Genomic DNA, 14,973 nt, shown 5'->3' with positions numbered 1-14,973 from the left:
GCTGCCTTGGATTCTGACTGTTGTGGTTAATAATGGGATGTTAATGCCCTTCTTGGTAACGCCTCCTGCTTAATAAGGGGGTCTTAATGTGCTTTCAACGGTCTGCATAGCTGTTGTTGTAACCGTCCGAGGTGTTATTGGTGGTATTGAATGGTCCTGATGCCTTCGTTAGTGATGGAGGCATTTGTTTCAATTCGTCCATGAGGATGATTTCATTTGTAACGTTAGGTTCGTCTGTAGTTGATTTCGTCAGTCCCATCAGCTGCCCCCGGATTCTGTGGTCGTCTTGACATGTCATAACGACCATGGAAGGTGAAGAGTTTTTTTTTTTTTTTTTTTTTTAAGACCTGTAAGCAACTCTTTTTGGGACTTCGCGTCGTATTAAATGCGTAGTGGCGGCTCTTCACAAGGAGTGGCCACGTGGCGCTTTTTGATTGGTGGGGTTAATGCTCCGCTTTGTGGGACTATTGGGCTTCCCACTGGTTTTCAATCGTTTTGAGTCTTGATTTTTAAAACTTCTCCTCTTCTAATTTCCTTTACTTTTCAAAAAACAAAAAAGCTCTCAATCACTGTTCTGAGCGATTTCTTCGAACCTTCATTCTGCAACTCTTCTCCAAACCAGTGTGCTGCGCATTGGTGCTTCGTCGTTTGTTAAGGCATGTTTTCCCTTACATGTTTTTACCTTTCCTTTTTATCTTACTGCGATATAGCCTCTGATTCTCTTTTTCTCTTCCTCTTTTGCTTTTTGTTGGTCTTCGATTTTCTTAGGGATATAGCTTGTGTTGTCTCCCTTTGCCCCTTTTTCTGTATTTCCATGGTTAATAGTTCTGAGGTTAGGATAGCTTGCCCATCAATTTCCTTTCTTTTTGTGAGCCTAGAAGGGTCTTTGGGTGTTTTCCCACATTTAGAGAATTTTGTCTTTAAGGGCAATTGTCTGAGTGTTATTTTGGGCGACTTGCTGCCTCTGCTTCGCCAATTGCTTAATTGGTTCGAGGGTCTGGTGAGAGATAGAAAGACGATGTTTGAGGTTAGGTCTAGCGACCTCGAGACTAGGTTATCGTCTAATGGTGAACCGGTGGAGGGAGATACAGTCGTCTCTACCCCTCGAGAGGTTAGGGCTTTTTATGCCCTCGGGGAGGTGTGCGGTCTGGATGCCGACACTATGAGTAGATTCCAGGATAGGTTTCAATTTCCGGAGCGGGTTCATGTTCGTCGACCTAATGACGAGGATAGGGCCTGTCATTTTTTTCTAGGTGAGTTATGTTTTTATGAGTCGGCCTTCACCTGCGGGCTTAAGCTCCCCCTCCACCCATTCCTAATGGAACTTCTGGCCTATTTTGGTATTGCTTCTGGGCAGTTCATACCCAACTCATGGAGAATTGTGGTCAACTGTATGCAAATATGGTTGGCTGCTAACGGAGACATGATTAAGGTAGGTGAACTCACCTACCTATACCGTTTGAAAGAGTCGAAGGAGTATGGATACTATGAGTTAGTCCCTTGGGAGAGAAGAACAAGGATTGTCAAGGGTTTACCTTCGTCCTTCAGGTATTGGAAATTGCGATTTTTCTTTGTGTCCGGGGATGATTTTGAAACTCAATCCAGTAGGGATTGGGGCGATATCCCGAGGTTGCTTTGTCGGTGGGGAACGCCGACTTTAGGTGCGTCAGTATTTCTCCCCGTCATTTCAGTTTTGCCGCATTTTCTATTTATCGCTACTAACTCCTTTATCTTTCGTTTGGCACAGTTAAGAGACGACCTAAGCTTAAGAGCAGGCATAAGGAGCGTGTTGAAACCGCGATAGGATATGTAGAGACAATTGAAAGCTGGGACGATCTGGTTAATCCCCGGACCCTTGCCTTTTACAACCTTGGACTTGACCCATCTCCTTACGTTCTTCGTAATATTGGTATTGAAGGAAAAAAAAAAGTAAGTATTGACATCGTCAGTATTGACTCTTCTTATGTACACTTGGGTTTTCTTTTAAGTGTTTTTCTCTTGCAGAAATGACGACCAAGTTCAATAAGGATATGTACGCGAAGATGAGGTCCAAGAAGGATAAGCCGCTGTCAAACATTGGGAAGAAGACAGTGCGCGTTACCGAGAAGGGTCCTTTCGTCACTCCCCTTGGCTCCGTCAATCCCATAGTTTCCGTTACTAAGACGATGAGGACGGCTTCTCCAGCCACGTCGGTAGAAGAGATCCCTACCCCAAGTTCCAAAAGGCTGCGTGTATCTGGTAAGGAGAAGGAGAAGGTTGATTCTCGGTCGTCCACTATATGGGATGACAAGAGATTGGCAGTGGACAGGGCTCATGAGGACGTGACTGTAGCAGACTTGAGGACCCTCTCTGACGTGCTTCTTAATAAGGTTACGTCTCGTCACGTCCACAGGCTCGTTCGGGTAGGGTGTACACTCTTTTTTTTTTTTTTACTGACAACTTAAAAACTTCTTTCCAGGTGCTGGGGGAAAGTCTTCACATCACCTCTGAGTATTTTACTCAAGAGGCTAAAGTGGCATCCTTAACATCTAAGATGGAGGCCTTGGAGAAGGAGAATTCTGAGCTGAAGAAGGATTTAATTGTTTCTATGGACGAGGCTACCTCTTTAAAGGCGAAGGTCAAGACCTTGGATGACGACCTCAAAGTTGAGTGCAAATTGACTCTAGAAAAGGACAAGCAGCTCCTTACTGCCAAGGAAAACCTTAAAACAATTGCCGCCAGATCAGTTGAGGCCTTCCAAACAACTGACGAGTACAATACAGTACTTTTTAGTTGGTACTTCAAAGGCTTCGAGCTTCTCAGGAGATATCTGGTCAAGCATCCTACTGGAGTTGACATGGAGAGTTTGGACCTGGAGGAGGTTGACAAAGAGATGGCGACATACAAAGCTGCCCAATCCTCTTCTCTCGAAGGTGATGCCCTTGAGACCGCTACTAACGCTCTGGCTAGTGAAAATTCTGCTGCTGATGCCTGACCTCATTACTTAGGAAAAAATTTTCATTTTTGTGGATGCCCGTCATGTTTTGGGCCTTTTTTTTTTTTTGTAAATCTAATTTCAAAACAATTACTTGTTATTCCGTTTTGAGAACAATGTTTGTGGCCCAGCATTTATGGGTCTTTTTTGGGTATAACAACAATGGTAATTGCCCTTGGTTTTTGGGCTTTTAATTGAATTTGCTGCATACTTAGTTGTTCGTCAAATGCTTGAGCTACTTTACATTCGTCCATACCTTGTACTTAGCATAAATCTTTAGTTGTGGCCTTTCCCCTCCATTCGTCACTGATTTTCTACTTAGTCTGCAACTCACAATCCTTCAAAGGGGCTTGGATACAACCTGAGCTTTGTTTTGATTTGTTGCAACGTTCTTGTCCCTTCTCTCTCTCTTTTTTATTTTTTTTATTTTATTCTATGTGGATTCGTCGGTAACCTGCATCCGTCAGGCGGAATCTTGTCACTTGCGCCCACTAAAGGATTGTGCCTGCGTCAGTGGCTTACACCCGTCAAGGCGGAGTCTTGTTACTTGACTTATACCCATTCAAGGAATTTTGTTATGTTTATGGCTTCGTCAGTAACTTACATCCGTCAAGGCAGAATCTTGTTACTTAGCCTTTTAACTTACACCCTTTCAAGGGATTTTGTCATGTTTTATGGCTTCGTCAGTAACTTACACTAGTCAAGGCGGAATTTTGTTACTTAGTCATTTTACGTCGTACGGTTGACTAGACCTGCTTACACAAAGACATTAGATGAATAATTCTTTTATTAATTTTAGGAATGAATATATTTGTTTGTTACATCTATTGGTGGTACTTCTTTAAATGCTCAATGTTCCATGGTCAAGGGAGTCTCTGTCCGTCCATGGTTTCCAGGTGGTAACTGCCTTGTCTTGAGCAGTGAACGACTCGGTAAGGTCCTTCCCATGTGGGACCCAACTTTCCTTGGGTAGGGTCTTTAGTTGCTGTGGTGATCTTGCGCAGGACGAGGTCACCTATGTCCAGTCGTTTGAGTTTAACCCTCTTATTGTAGTATTCGGCCATCTTCAACTGGTACTTTGTCATCTTGCTGGAGGCTTTGTCTCTCACTTCATCCAAACAGTCCAGGTTGAGTCGCAGTTTATCGTCATTGCAGTCTTCGTTGAATGTCTCTCGCCTGATGCTCGTTACTCCTACTTCGACTGGGATTACTGCTTCAATGCCGTAGGTAAGCCTGAAGGGGGTTTCTCCTGTTGGGGTTCTCGTCGTGGTTTTGTAAGCCCACAGGACATTTGGTAATTCTTCTGGCCAGGCACCCTTCGCATCGTCCAGCTTGGCTTTGATAATCTTGAGCAGCGTCCGATTCGTTACTTTCGTCTGTCTGTTTGCCTGGGGATGCCCTGGGGACGAGAACTGGTTCTTGATTCCAAGGTTTGAACAGAAGTCTCTGAAGCCTTGGTTGTCGAACTGCCTTCCATTATCTGATATAATCGTCAAGGGAATCCTAAACCTGCAGATTATAGTCTTCCACGCAAAGCTCTGAATTCTTGCCTCGGTGATTGTTGCTAGAGCCTTTACCTTAACCCACTTTGTGAAGTAATCAATAGCAACTAGTAGGAATTTTACCTGACCTTTACCTTGGGGTAGTGGACCGACGATGTTGATTCCCCATTGTTCGAATGACCACGGGGAGGCTATCGTCGTCAGTCTCTCTGCTGGAAGCCGTTGTACATTCTCGTATCGCTGGCACTTGTTGCACTTCTTGACGATTTCAACAGCGTCCACCTGTATAGTAGGCCAAAAATAACCTGTTCGGATTACCTTGTTTACCAGGGATCTAGGGCCGGTGTGGTCGCCGCAAACTCCTCCATGGATTTCTTCCAGTATGTATCTGGCTTCCTCTTCGTCGACATACTTCAAGTAAGGCATGGAGAAGCCTCTCTTGTATAAGGCGTCATTGAGGATTGTAAATCTGCCGCCCTCTTCCTAATCTTTTTAACTTCTTCTGTATTCTGAGGGAGGTGCTCGTCCTGGAGAAAAGACATTATTGGTGTCATCCAGCTGTTTGCGCTCTGGATTGTGAATGTTAGGACTTCTTCAATGTTGGGGTGCTTCTGGACTTCCATCGCCAAGTCCATGCTAATCTCCCCTTTTTCTGACGATGCTAGCTTCGAGACTTCATCTGCCCCTATATTCTGACTTTTTGGGATCTGTACAAATTCCACCGTATCGAACTCCTAAGTCAGATGTTTCATCAGCCTGAAGTATTTCTGCATTCTCTCTTCCTTTGCTTCGTACTCCCCCCTGATCTGCTCGATCACTAGCTTTAAATCATTTTGGACTAACAAGTTCTTAGCTCCAAGCGCCTTTATTGAGCCTCAATCCCGTCAGTATCCCTTCGTATTCAGCTTCGTTGTTGGTAGCCGAAAATTTCAGTTGAACTCCATACTTGAGCATCTCTCTGTCGGGGGTGGTTATGACGACCCCTATTCCCCCCCTCCTTTGGGCTGACGAACCATTAGTCTATATCGTCCATTGCTCGACTTCATCGGTGAGGTTGTCTTCGTCCAGAAAGGTGAACTCTGCGATGAAGTTTGCCAAAGCTTATGCCTTGATGGCTGTTCTGGGATGGTACTCAATGTCAAATTGACTGAGTTCAATTGTCCACTGGACCATTCTTCCGGCTGCCTCAAGTTTGTTCATGGATTTCTTGATTGGTTAGTCCGTCATAACGAGAATGGGATTCGCTTGAAAGTATTGCCTTAGCTTGCGTGAGGCTACTAGTAACGCAAACGCAATCATTTCAATCTGTGGATACCTGGACTCAGCCTCTTGGAAAGCTTGGCTGACGTAGTAAACTAGGAGTTGTTTCTTGCCTTCTTCTCTAATCAAGGCTTCACTCACTGCTGAAGCTGACACTGCCAAGTACAAATATAGGTCTTCCCCTTCTTTGGATAGGCTTAAGAGGGGTGGACTACTCAGGTAACGTTTGAGTTCTTAGAACGCTGCTTCACATTCGTCGGTCCAGGCGAAAGCCTATTTCAAGGTCTTGAAAAAGGGTAGGCACTTGCCCGTAGCTCTAGAGACGAACCTGTTTAAAGCGGCAATCCTTCCTGTGAGCTTCTAGACTTCCTTGACGATTCTAGGCGATGCCATGTTGATTATGGCTTGCACTTTCTCCAGGTTTGCTTCTATTCCTCTTTGGGACACCATGAATCCCAAGAATTTCCCTGAAGTTACACCAAAAACACACTTACTAGGATTCAACCTCATCTGGTATTTTTTGAGGGTAGCAAACGTCTCCTTCAGATCGTCCAGATGTGTGAGCTCTTCCTTACTTTTGACGAGCATATCATCCACGTATACTTCCATGTTTCTCCCAATTTGTTGGCTGAACATTTTGTTCACCAGCCTCTGATACGTAGCTCTGGCATTCATTAATCCAAAAGGCATTACCTTGTAAATGTAGAGTCCTTGACTCGTGATGAAAGTAGTCTTCTCCTGATCTTCCTCAGCCATCCTTATCTGGTTATATCCCGAGAAGGCATCCATGAACGTCAGTAACTTGCGTCTGGCTGGCTGTAGAGTCCACTAGCTGGTCTATTCTCAGTAGGGGGAAACTGTCCTTCGGGCATGCCTTGTTCAGGTCTGTGAAGTCTACGCACATCCTCCATTTTCCATTTACCTTCTTCACTAGGACGACATTTGCGAGCCATTCAAGATAATGCACTTCCCGGGTGAACCTTGCCGTCAACAACTTGGTAACTTTATCGGCGACTGCTTGGTCTCGTTCTGGGGCGAAGACTCTTCGTCTTTACTGGATGGGTTTCCTTTCCGGGTTCACATTCAACTTATGCTGGATGACTTTTGGAGCTATGCCCGACGTGTCCTCATGGCTCCATGAGAAGACATCTTGATTTTCTTTCAGGAATTGGTTGAGTCTTGTTCTCATCTCAGGGCTTAGCGTCGTCCCTATCTTCGTCGTCTTGTTTGCTTCTCCTTCAACCAGTTCCACTATTTCCAAGGCTTTCATTTTGCCTTCTTCCTTCTCTTCAATCATCCGTGTGTGGTTCTCCTTTACAGCCAGGATGGCCTGATAACACTCTCTAGTCAGGACTTGATCTCCTTTTACCTTGCCGACACCGTTATCTGTTGGGAATTTCACCTTCAAACAGTAGGTGGACGTGGCTGCTTTCCATTTGTTGAGCGTGGGCCTCCTAATGATGACATTGTAAGATGAGGGGCAATCTACCATTAGGAAATCTAATTGACGGGTCAACTGCACTGGGTAGGTCCCCATTGTTACTGTCAACGTCACTATGCCCCTGGGATATACCCTGTTTCCGCTGAAGTTGACGAGAGGAGAGTCAAATGGGCGCAGTCTCTGTGGATCTAGCTTCAGCTGCTGGAAAGCAAAGAGGTAGATGATGTCTGCGGAGCTACCGTTGTCCATGAGGATCCTTTTGGTATTGAATCCCTCTATGTTCAGCATTATAACCAAAGGGTCATTGTGGGGTTGCTTCACTCCCCTGGCGTCCACTTCATTGAAGGACATGTCCCGGTTCGTTCGTTGTTGCTTGAACTGAGGTATTGTGTGGACTCTATTTACCTACCTCTAATACGCTTTCTTGAGGGATTTAAATGACCCTCTTGAGAATGGCCCTCCTGTGATCGTCTTTATCTCCCCGATGACATCCTGTGGAGGTTGGGACGGGCGATCGTCATTTCTAGAGGAGGACTCATGCTGGCTTTTATTTCTGTCTCTGAACTTACTATATTCCCCCTTCTTCACATATTTCTGTAATTTTCCTTTCCGTATCAGCTCCTCTATTTGCTCCTTTAAGTCTCTACAATCTTCTGTGTTGTGGCTGTGATCCTTATGGAATCGGCAGTACTTGTTCTTATCACAGACTTTAAGGGATAAGTGTAATGGTCTTGGCCATTTGAGATAGTGCTCGTCCTTAATCTGCGTTAAAATTTTGTCAACAGGCATAACCAGAGGACTAAATCTTACCGTCTGAAGACCTTTATCATCTTTTCTTCTGTTCTTGTCATTATTTCGACGATCTGGACGTTCCCTCTTTTGACCCCTGCACTCGTCACCCCTTCTTCCTTTGTCTCCTGGCTTCTCTACGTCCTTTATGGCTGCTAAAGCGTCTTCGGCATTCATGTACTTCTATACTTTTAGAAGCATTTCTGCCATCGTCTTTGGAGGATTCTTCGTGAGTAAAGCCACAAGATCTCTAGATCTTAGCCCTGCTTTGAAGGTCGTCAGCTGTACTTTGTCATCAGCTTCGTCTACCTCGACGGTCTCCCGAGTAAAACGTTTCACGTATGACCACAAGGTTTCCTTTTCCCCCTGTTTGATGGTGAGTAAATGGTCTGCTGGCCTCTTTGGATGCTGCCCTCCTATGAAGTGACGCAAGAAGGCATTGCTCAACTGCTCGAAGTTGTCGACGGACGATGTCGGCAACTTTGTGAACCATTCCCTTGCAGCTCCCTTGAGAGTGGTGGGAAAGGAACGACACAGTATCTCGTCGGGTGGCTGTTGGAGACCTAGCATCGTCTTGAAGGTATTAATTTGATCCTGAGGGTCCTTGAGTCCGTCGAATGGCTCAAGTTGAGGTAAACGAAACTTTGACGATACTGGGTATTCAAGTACCGCCGCGGTGAAAGGCGAATCTGTGACCCTTATCATTCTATCTACACTTCGGTCCGTCTTCTCCTTAATGGCGTTCCTCAGTTCATCCATCTCCTTCCTCATCTCTCGAAGGAGATCTGAATTCTGCTCGTCCGGAGTAGTTGGTCTTTGATGAATACTCCTCCTATGGCTATCCCCTTCTCCCTCCATGTTATCCTTGGACCGGTTCTCCTCCTGTTGAGCCTGTTGGACCTGTTGAAGTCGTAGCTTCATTTCCTGATTTTGTTTGGTGAGTTCTTCAATGATGGCTACAAGGGCTTGAACTTGCTGGGCCAAGGCTGCGGAATCTGGATTGGATTCCATCTGAGCGTTGAAGTTGATGGAAACTACGTTTTCAAATATGAATCTGAAAATGTTGTCCCCATAGATGGCGCCAAACTAATGAAGCATAAGTTCGTCAGTCAGAGATGGCAGATGGAACCGATCTTCAGCCCAGGTGATAGTGTCCTCAAAGTGGTCACCAGTGTGGTGCCTGCCACAAAATCTCCGATACCAAAGTCAATATCAAGAAGTTCAAACTGATGAAAGAATAATGCAATATCACAGAGCAAGAAATACATCTGAGAGTGTCTAAGTGCCTCGTGTTGGTGATGTGAGAGCCTTATATATAGGTTGCCTTGGATTCTGACCGTTGTGGTTAATAATGGGATGTTAATGCCCTTCTTAGTAACGCCTCCTGCTTAATAAGGGGATCTTAATGTACTTTCAACAGTCTGCATAGCTATTGTTGTAACCGTCCGAGGTGTTATTGGTGGTATTGAATGGTCCTGATGCCTTCATCAGCGATGGAGGCATTTGTTTCAGTTCGTCCATGAGGATGATTTCGTCTGTAACGTTAGGTTCATCTGTAGTTGATTTCGTCAGTCCCATCAATGTAAATAATCTAATATCACTCAACCTATTTTATAATTTTAAAAAATCAATCAATGAGCCCATAAAAAAATAAAATCAAATCAATTAGTGAGTACCGCAGAAGAGAAAGTGACACTGGGATGAGGGTGGGAAATTACTTGAGTAAAAAGAAGTTTTAAATTCCTAAAATTGCATAAGTCTGATCCGTATTTTCCTTCTTCTTTTTTTCTTGCTCCACCGTTTTTTTAATTCTCTCATCTTTATTTCTTTGTTATTTTTTTTTTTTTTTACTCTTATCTTGAATTGTTCTCATCCACACATTTAAATTATTTTTACTTTCCCAATACCTTGACTTTTCTTTCCCAATGGCCACACGTTCAGATGTTCTATTCTTCATTCTCATCCTCACAAATCTCTTCCTCTCCCTCAGTCTCAGTCTCTTCATTCTCTTCCTCACAAACAAATTAGTTTCAATCACAAAAACAATAAGAATGAAAGATTGTTTTTACATATTACGTCGTCATCGTTCTCCTTTCTTTTTTTCTTTTCTTTTTTTTTTCAAAAGATTTTGCAGAAGCATTCATCTCAACGTTTTGACAGATCTCATGGTGGTTGAGGCCTCAACAACAGTGATAAGGTGTTGAGAGCCTGTAAAATACTACTGAGAAAAAAAAAATCTTCCTTTTTTATTTTTTATTTTCACGTTTTCTTTTCTCAACATCAGATCTTTTGTCATCCTTATCGTATAGTAATGTACTTTTTTGCAATGATCTAAGTTTTAAAATAGTAGGCATTTCAGGGGCATTTCAATTCTTTGAGTTTCAGTTACAAATATTGTAATACGTTACTTGATATATCCTATTGTCACCCTAATACTTCATCTGTATTTAAAACCCAATTTTTTTACCATACAATTTTTTTTCTTTACCATACATTTCAGAAAAGGTATCTGACCTTTAAATTTGTTTTGACACTTTGCTGTCCGGTGTTACTGAAAAGAGAAGTCCTTGCTAATAGGAGAAAAATTTCATGGAGAAATTTGTTTCAAAGTTGTCCATAGGAAATAAATTTTAGAGAGAGGGAGAGAGAGGAAAAGAAGAGTGCAAAGTTAAAGATAAAAGAAAGAAGTGATGTTTAATTTATATCTACTATCAAACGTTGTGTCTATAGTTTAGTATCGGCAATTGGGCTTTTAAGGGGCGTGTATGCGTGTATATAAGGCAAAAAGAGTCAAAATATTTTGTAACTACTGTTCAAAGAGTCAGAACATTGTGTCTCTGATTTACTACTGAATACAATGGTTCTAAAAAGTGAAAATAGTACTAAAATTTCCATCAAATGAAAAGACACAACTGTTCAACTTTTTTTAAATGTACATATGGCATTAATTTATGTAGTCACATGACGTAATAAAAAATTATCAACAAAAAGTCAAATGTTTTTGCTATTAGTTATTATATAGATATTACCACAAACCACAAAGAAGAAAATAAAAATTAACAAAATGACACGTAGAGATGTGGATTTTTTACAAGTGCGTGGCAAGTAGGAAGTGGACCTAGCAAAAATTGAGGGCTCGTTTGGTATATGTGTTTAAAAACTGAAAATTGTTGTTTAAAAACTTTTGTGGAAATACGTATGGGTGAAAAAGTATGTGGAAATATGTGAAATATTGTTTAAAAACTGAAAATTGTTGTTTAGAAACACTCACCAAACACCCCCTGAGTCGCGCTTGTTAATCCATTCAATTTTATTATTAAAAAAAAAAAGATTTTGTTAATGATTCAATAGTTACAGCCGGTAAGGGGAATTTGAATCCAAACATTTTTTTTTTAAAATATAATGAGGTATCACTTGAGCCACACACAATGCTGTTGGCGTTAATTCTTTCAAATATGAAGGATAAAAACTAGTCTAGATATATGCTTTTTTAGACCCATGGAAAAATAGGTTAACCCATACATCTGTTGCTATAGTGATGGGTTCTACTTCTACTTCTACTTCTACCAGTGAAAGACATAAGAAAAAGAATTGCAATCAATTCTATGAGCTTTTTATTGACACACTATTTCTTGAACTATAACAATGGTTGCTTCCAAGTGATCTGTTATATAGTAATTGAAATAGAATTCTTAGTTAATATCGATCTACTTTTTAATAAAGAATATGGAAGTTTCGATTTGTTCTCCAAATTTATTATTTAAATTCAAAAGTAATATTAATATTTAATTCATTCATAGACAAGAGTGTCTGTTTGGCATGATTAATTTTGCCAACTTATTTTACTATTCGACTTATTTTACTATTCAGCTTATTTTTTCTACTATTCATGGGTTTCACTGCACTTTTGGTACTATTCATGGGTCTCACTATACTATTTCATCTAACTTTTACCTTTATGTACAGTACTTTCAGTAAAAAAATTTCAATTTCAACAAAATAAGTTGATTCCAATGTTAAATATACTACTAATATGATTGGGGTTTTTTTTTTAATAGTTTATGATAGATTGTATTATTATTTTTTCTACATTTTTCTTGACCTAATATGTTAAATTTTCAGTTTCTGCAAAGTTTCAATTTTAGCAAAACTAGTCGCTAACCCGTACAATGCACGGGATAGTTAAACAAAATTTATACACATTCACTTTTATTGGTACAATCATTTGAAAATAATTCTAACTAATACCTAAATGTAAGAGACGCATTGACTTACTATTTAAAATAGCCTTCTGAAGAATTTACACATATTGTGCAACTGAGCCTTAATTTCTCATCAACAATAAAAACATGGAAATTCAAAACATGGAAAGAAAATAAAAATTACAACAATTAATTCCATTATCTTTCATGCTATACTTTGTAATTGTACGGAATTAAGTCAACTCAATTTAAGTAGTTGTAATAAAATTGGCTTCTACTATTCTCTATTCTATAGAGATATGAACATATTGGATTTTTCAAACAATTACCAGTATTACAATAAAATGATTTATTATTGAAAATAAGAAACAAAGAAAATCTGTCTATAACTTAAGAAACACAATATACTAAAATTAAAGAGATAAAATTTTCGGAGGACAAAATATTATAGATAATTTTATAAACATATTATACACTTAAAAAGGTTAGTAATTTATAGCACTTACCCCCCACTATCACTTACCCCCCACTATTAGTATACAGACACCAAGTGCGGTCGTTGTAACCCTTTGAAAGAACCTTCCCCAATTGGACCCTATCAAAAAAAAAAAAAAAAACACCCAATTAACAAAATTGATCCAAAAGGATCTAAAAAGCACACAAAATCAATTCAAAAAACAAAAATATGAGACAAAATAATTACTTTCCACTGCCAATGAAATCGTCTTTTGTATTGCTGATCCAAACTGCAACACTTATCTCTCTAAGGCCTTCAATTAACGAAAACACAAACTTCTCTTGGAATACCGGAGTATTATGACCATCTATATACACACACACAAAAAACAAAATCAGCATAACTCACTATAACTCTATAGAAGCCTCAAAAATATAAAGAGAAATTAAAGGGGTTGAATTTGATATTTACATTTGGAGAGAGAGAGAGTTTGCAGAAACTGTGGCTTTATATTTCTTAACTTGAGAGAGGGGTAAGGTTGCTAGGGTTTTGAGGTGTTATAATGTTTTTATTTTTATTTTTTATTTTTTAAATATTGTGCTGACATGGAAAATTGTGGTGCCAGCAGAGGCTCCGATTATATATATATAAATGATCATTTCCAATGTTAAATCTACTACTAAAATTGATTAGTTTTTAAAAAAAAATAATAATTTATGACAGAATTTATTATTATTAATTATACATTTTTTCTTTTTTTGAGTAAACAGTTGTGGGAGGACTTTCGTCTCGACCCCCAATCAAGTATTGTTCGCTTTAGAATGGGTAAGGATCGACCTACATCCCACCCACACGAATTTGCTCAATCCCACATTGGGGAGAGACACCTCCCACCCTTGCCTTATAAGCCTTTGGCCTAAGGAATGGTGTATCGTAGTGTGTGTGAGGATATTAGCCCAATGAGCCCAATACCAGGGGCGGCTTAATGCATTTGGGGGCCTAAGGTGAAAATTGATCATCTTATTTTAGATGCAAAATTACTACTAATTAACATGAACTACATAGAATTTTTTTTTTAGAAATTTTATAGACAAAAAATTTGACAAAATTTTTCATACTTGTTGATGTGATAGATTGATAGTGGTAAGTAAAACAGTAATGTTAGTGGTAGACTTAGATGAAAACTAGTAAAAATTTGCTAACTAAACTCTTATTATTATTCTTTTTTTTTAAATGTGCAACATTCACAATATTTTTTACAACAAATCCTAGATTTTAAATTGCTTTTTGTTTTCTATTTGAAAATATCACTATAATTATTTATTTGCCATCAACAATAGGCAACCTGCTACTTAGCATTAGTTGTAAAAGTATTGTGAAAAATATTGTGGACGTTGCATTTTTCTCTATTTTTTTATTTGTTTTTCATCTAATAAAAAAAATTATTTTAGTTATTGATTATAAATAACCCTATTGGTTAAAATTTGGGGACTTTTTTTTTTTTTACTTGGGACCTTAGACGGCCGCATTTCTTGCTCCACCATTCAGTCGGCCCTGCCCAATACAACAGTAATACTTATTAAAACACACATAAAAATAGTAATATTATATAAATTTTTCTTGACCTAACATGTTAACTTTTATTCTTTAAATTTTATATAATTAGTTATTTTTTTATAAATGGTTTAACTTTATTTCATATTTTATCTAAAATAGATGCACCCAATGCTCATTATTGGACTATGGGTTAATTAATATTATAGGACTATGGTATTGAGCTTTTTTTTTAGGGGCGAGGGGGGGGGGAATTATTGAACTACTTTATTTCATATTTTATATAAAAAGGCTAGCCATAAATATTATCTTTAAGTGATTTATTTGTCTGTTATTTATATTTTGAATGAAAGAAAAATAAAATATTCAAGTTTTTTTTTTTTTTTAATACGGGTCATAATTTTTTTAATGAAAAAAAAAAAAATCTCATAATTTCGCCAGACGGGCATTACTTAATTCAGTTTTTGGATCCTTTGATTTAGGGCATAGCCATGCCTTTGTAAATGTAATTTTTGAGGAGGCTAATCAATCTGTGTAAGGCTAAGGCAGTCCCTATTCTGTTTTCTGTGTGTTATTTTGGCTTTTTGACTTCAATAAAGTTTTTCTTTTCATCAAAAAATATTGGTCGTAAATTCGTAAGGGATAGGTACGTGTTTTTAGAATAACAATCTATTTCAGTCCAATGCATAACGAATTTACTTTAACCCGAACAAGTCATATGAACCGAACCCAACATGGCCCATTTGTCAAAGCAAAATGGGAGATCATTTATTTTTGGTCTTCTCAATCTTATT

This window comes from Quercus lobata, chromosome 3 (assembly GCF_001633185.2).
Source record: "Quercus lobata isolate SW786 chromosome 3, ValleyOak3.0 Primary Assembly, whole genome shotgun sequence".
In the NCBI taxonomy this organism is placed as follows: domain Eukaryota; kingdom Viridiplantae; phylum Streptophyta; class Magnoliopsida; order Fagales; family Fagaceae; genus Quercus; species Quercus lobata.
This window is presented reverse-complemented; position numbering follows the sequence as displayed.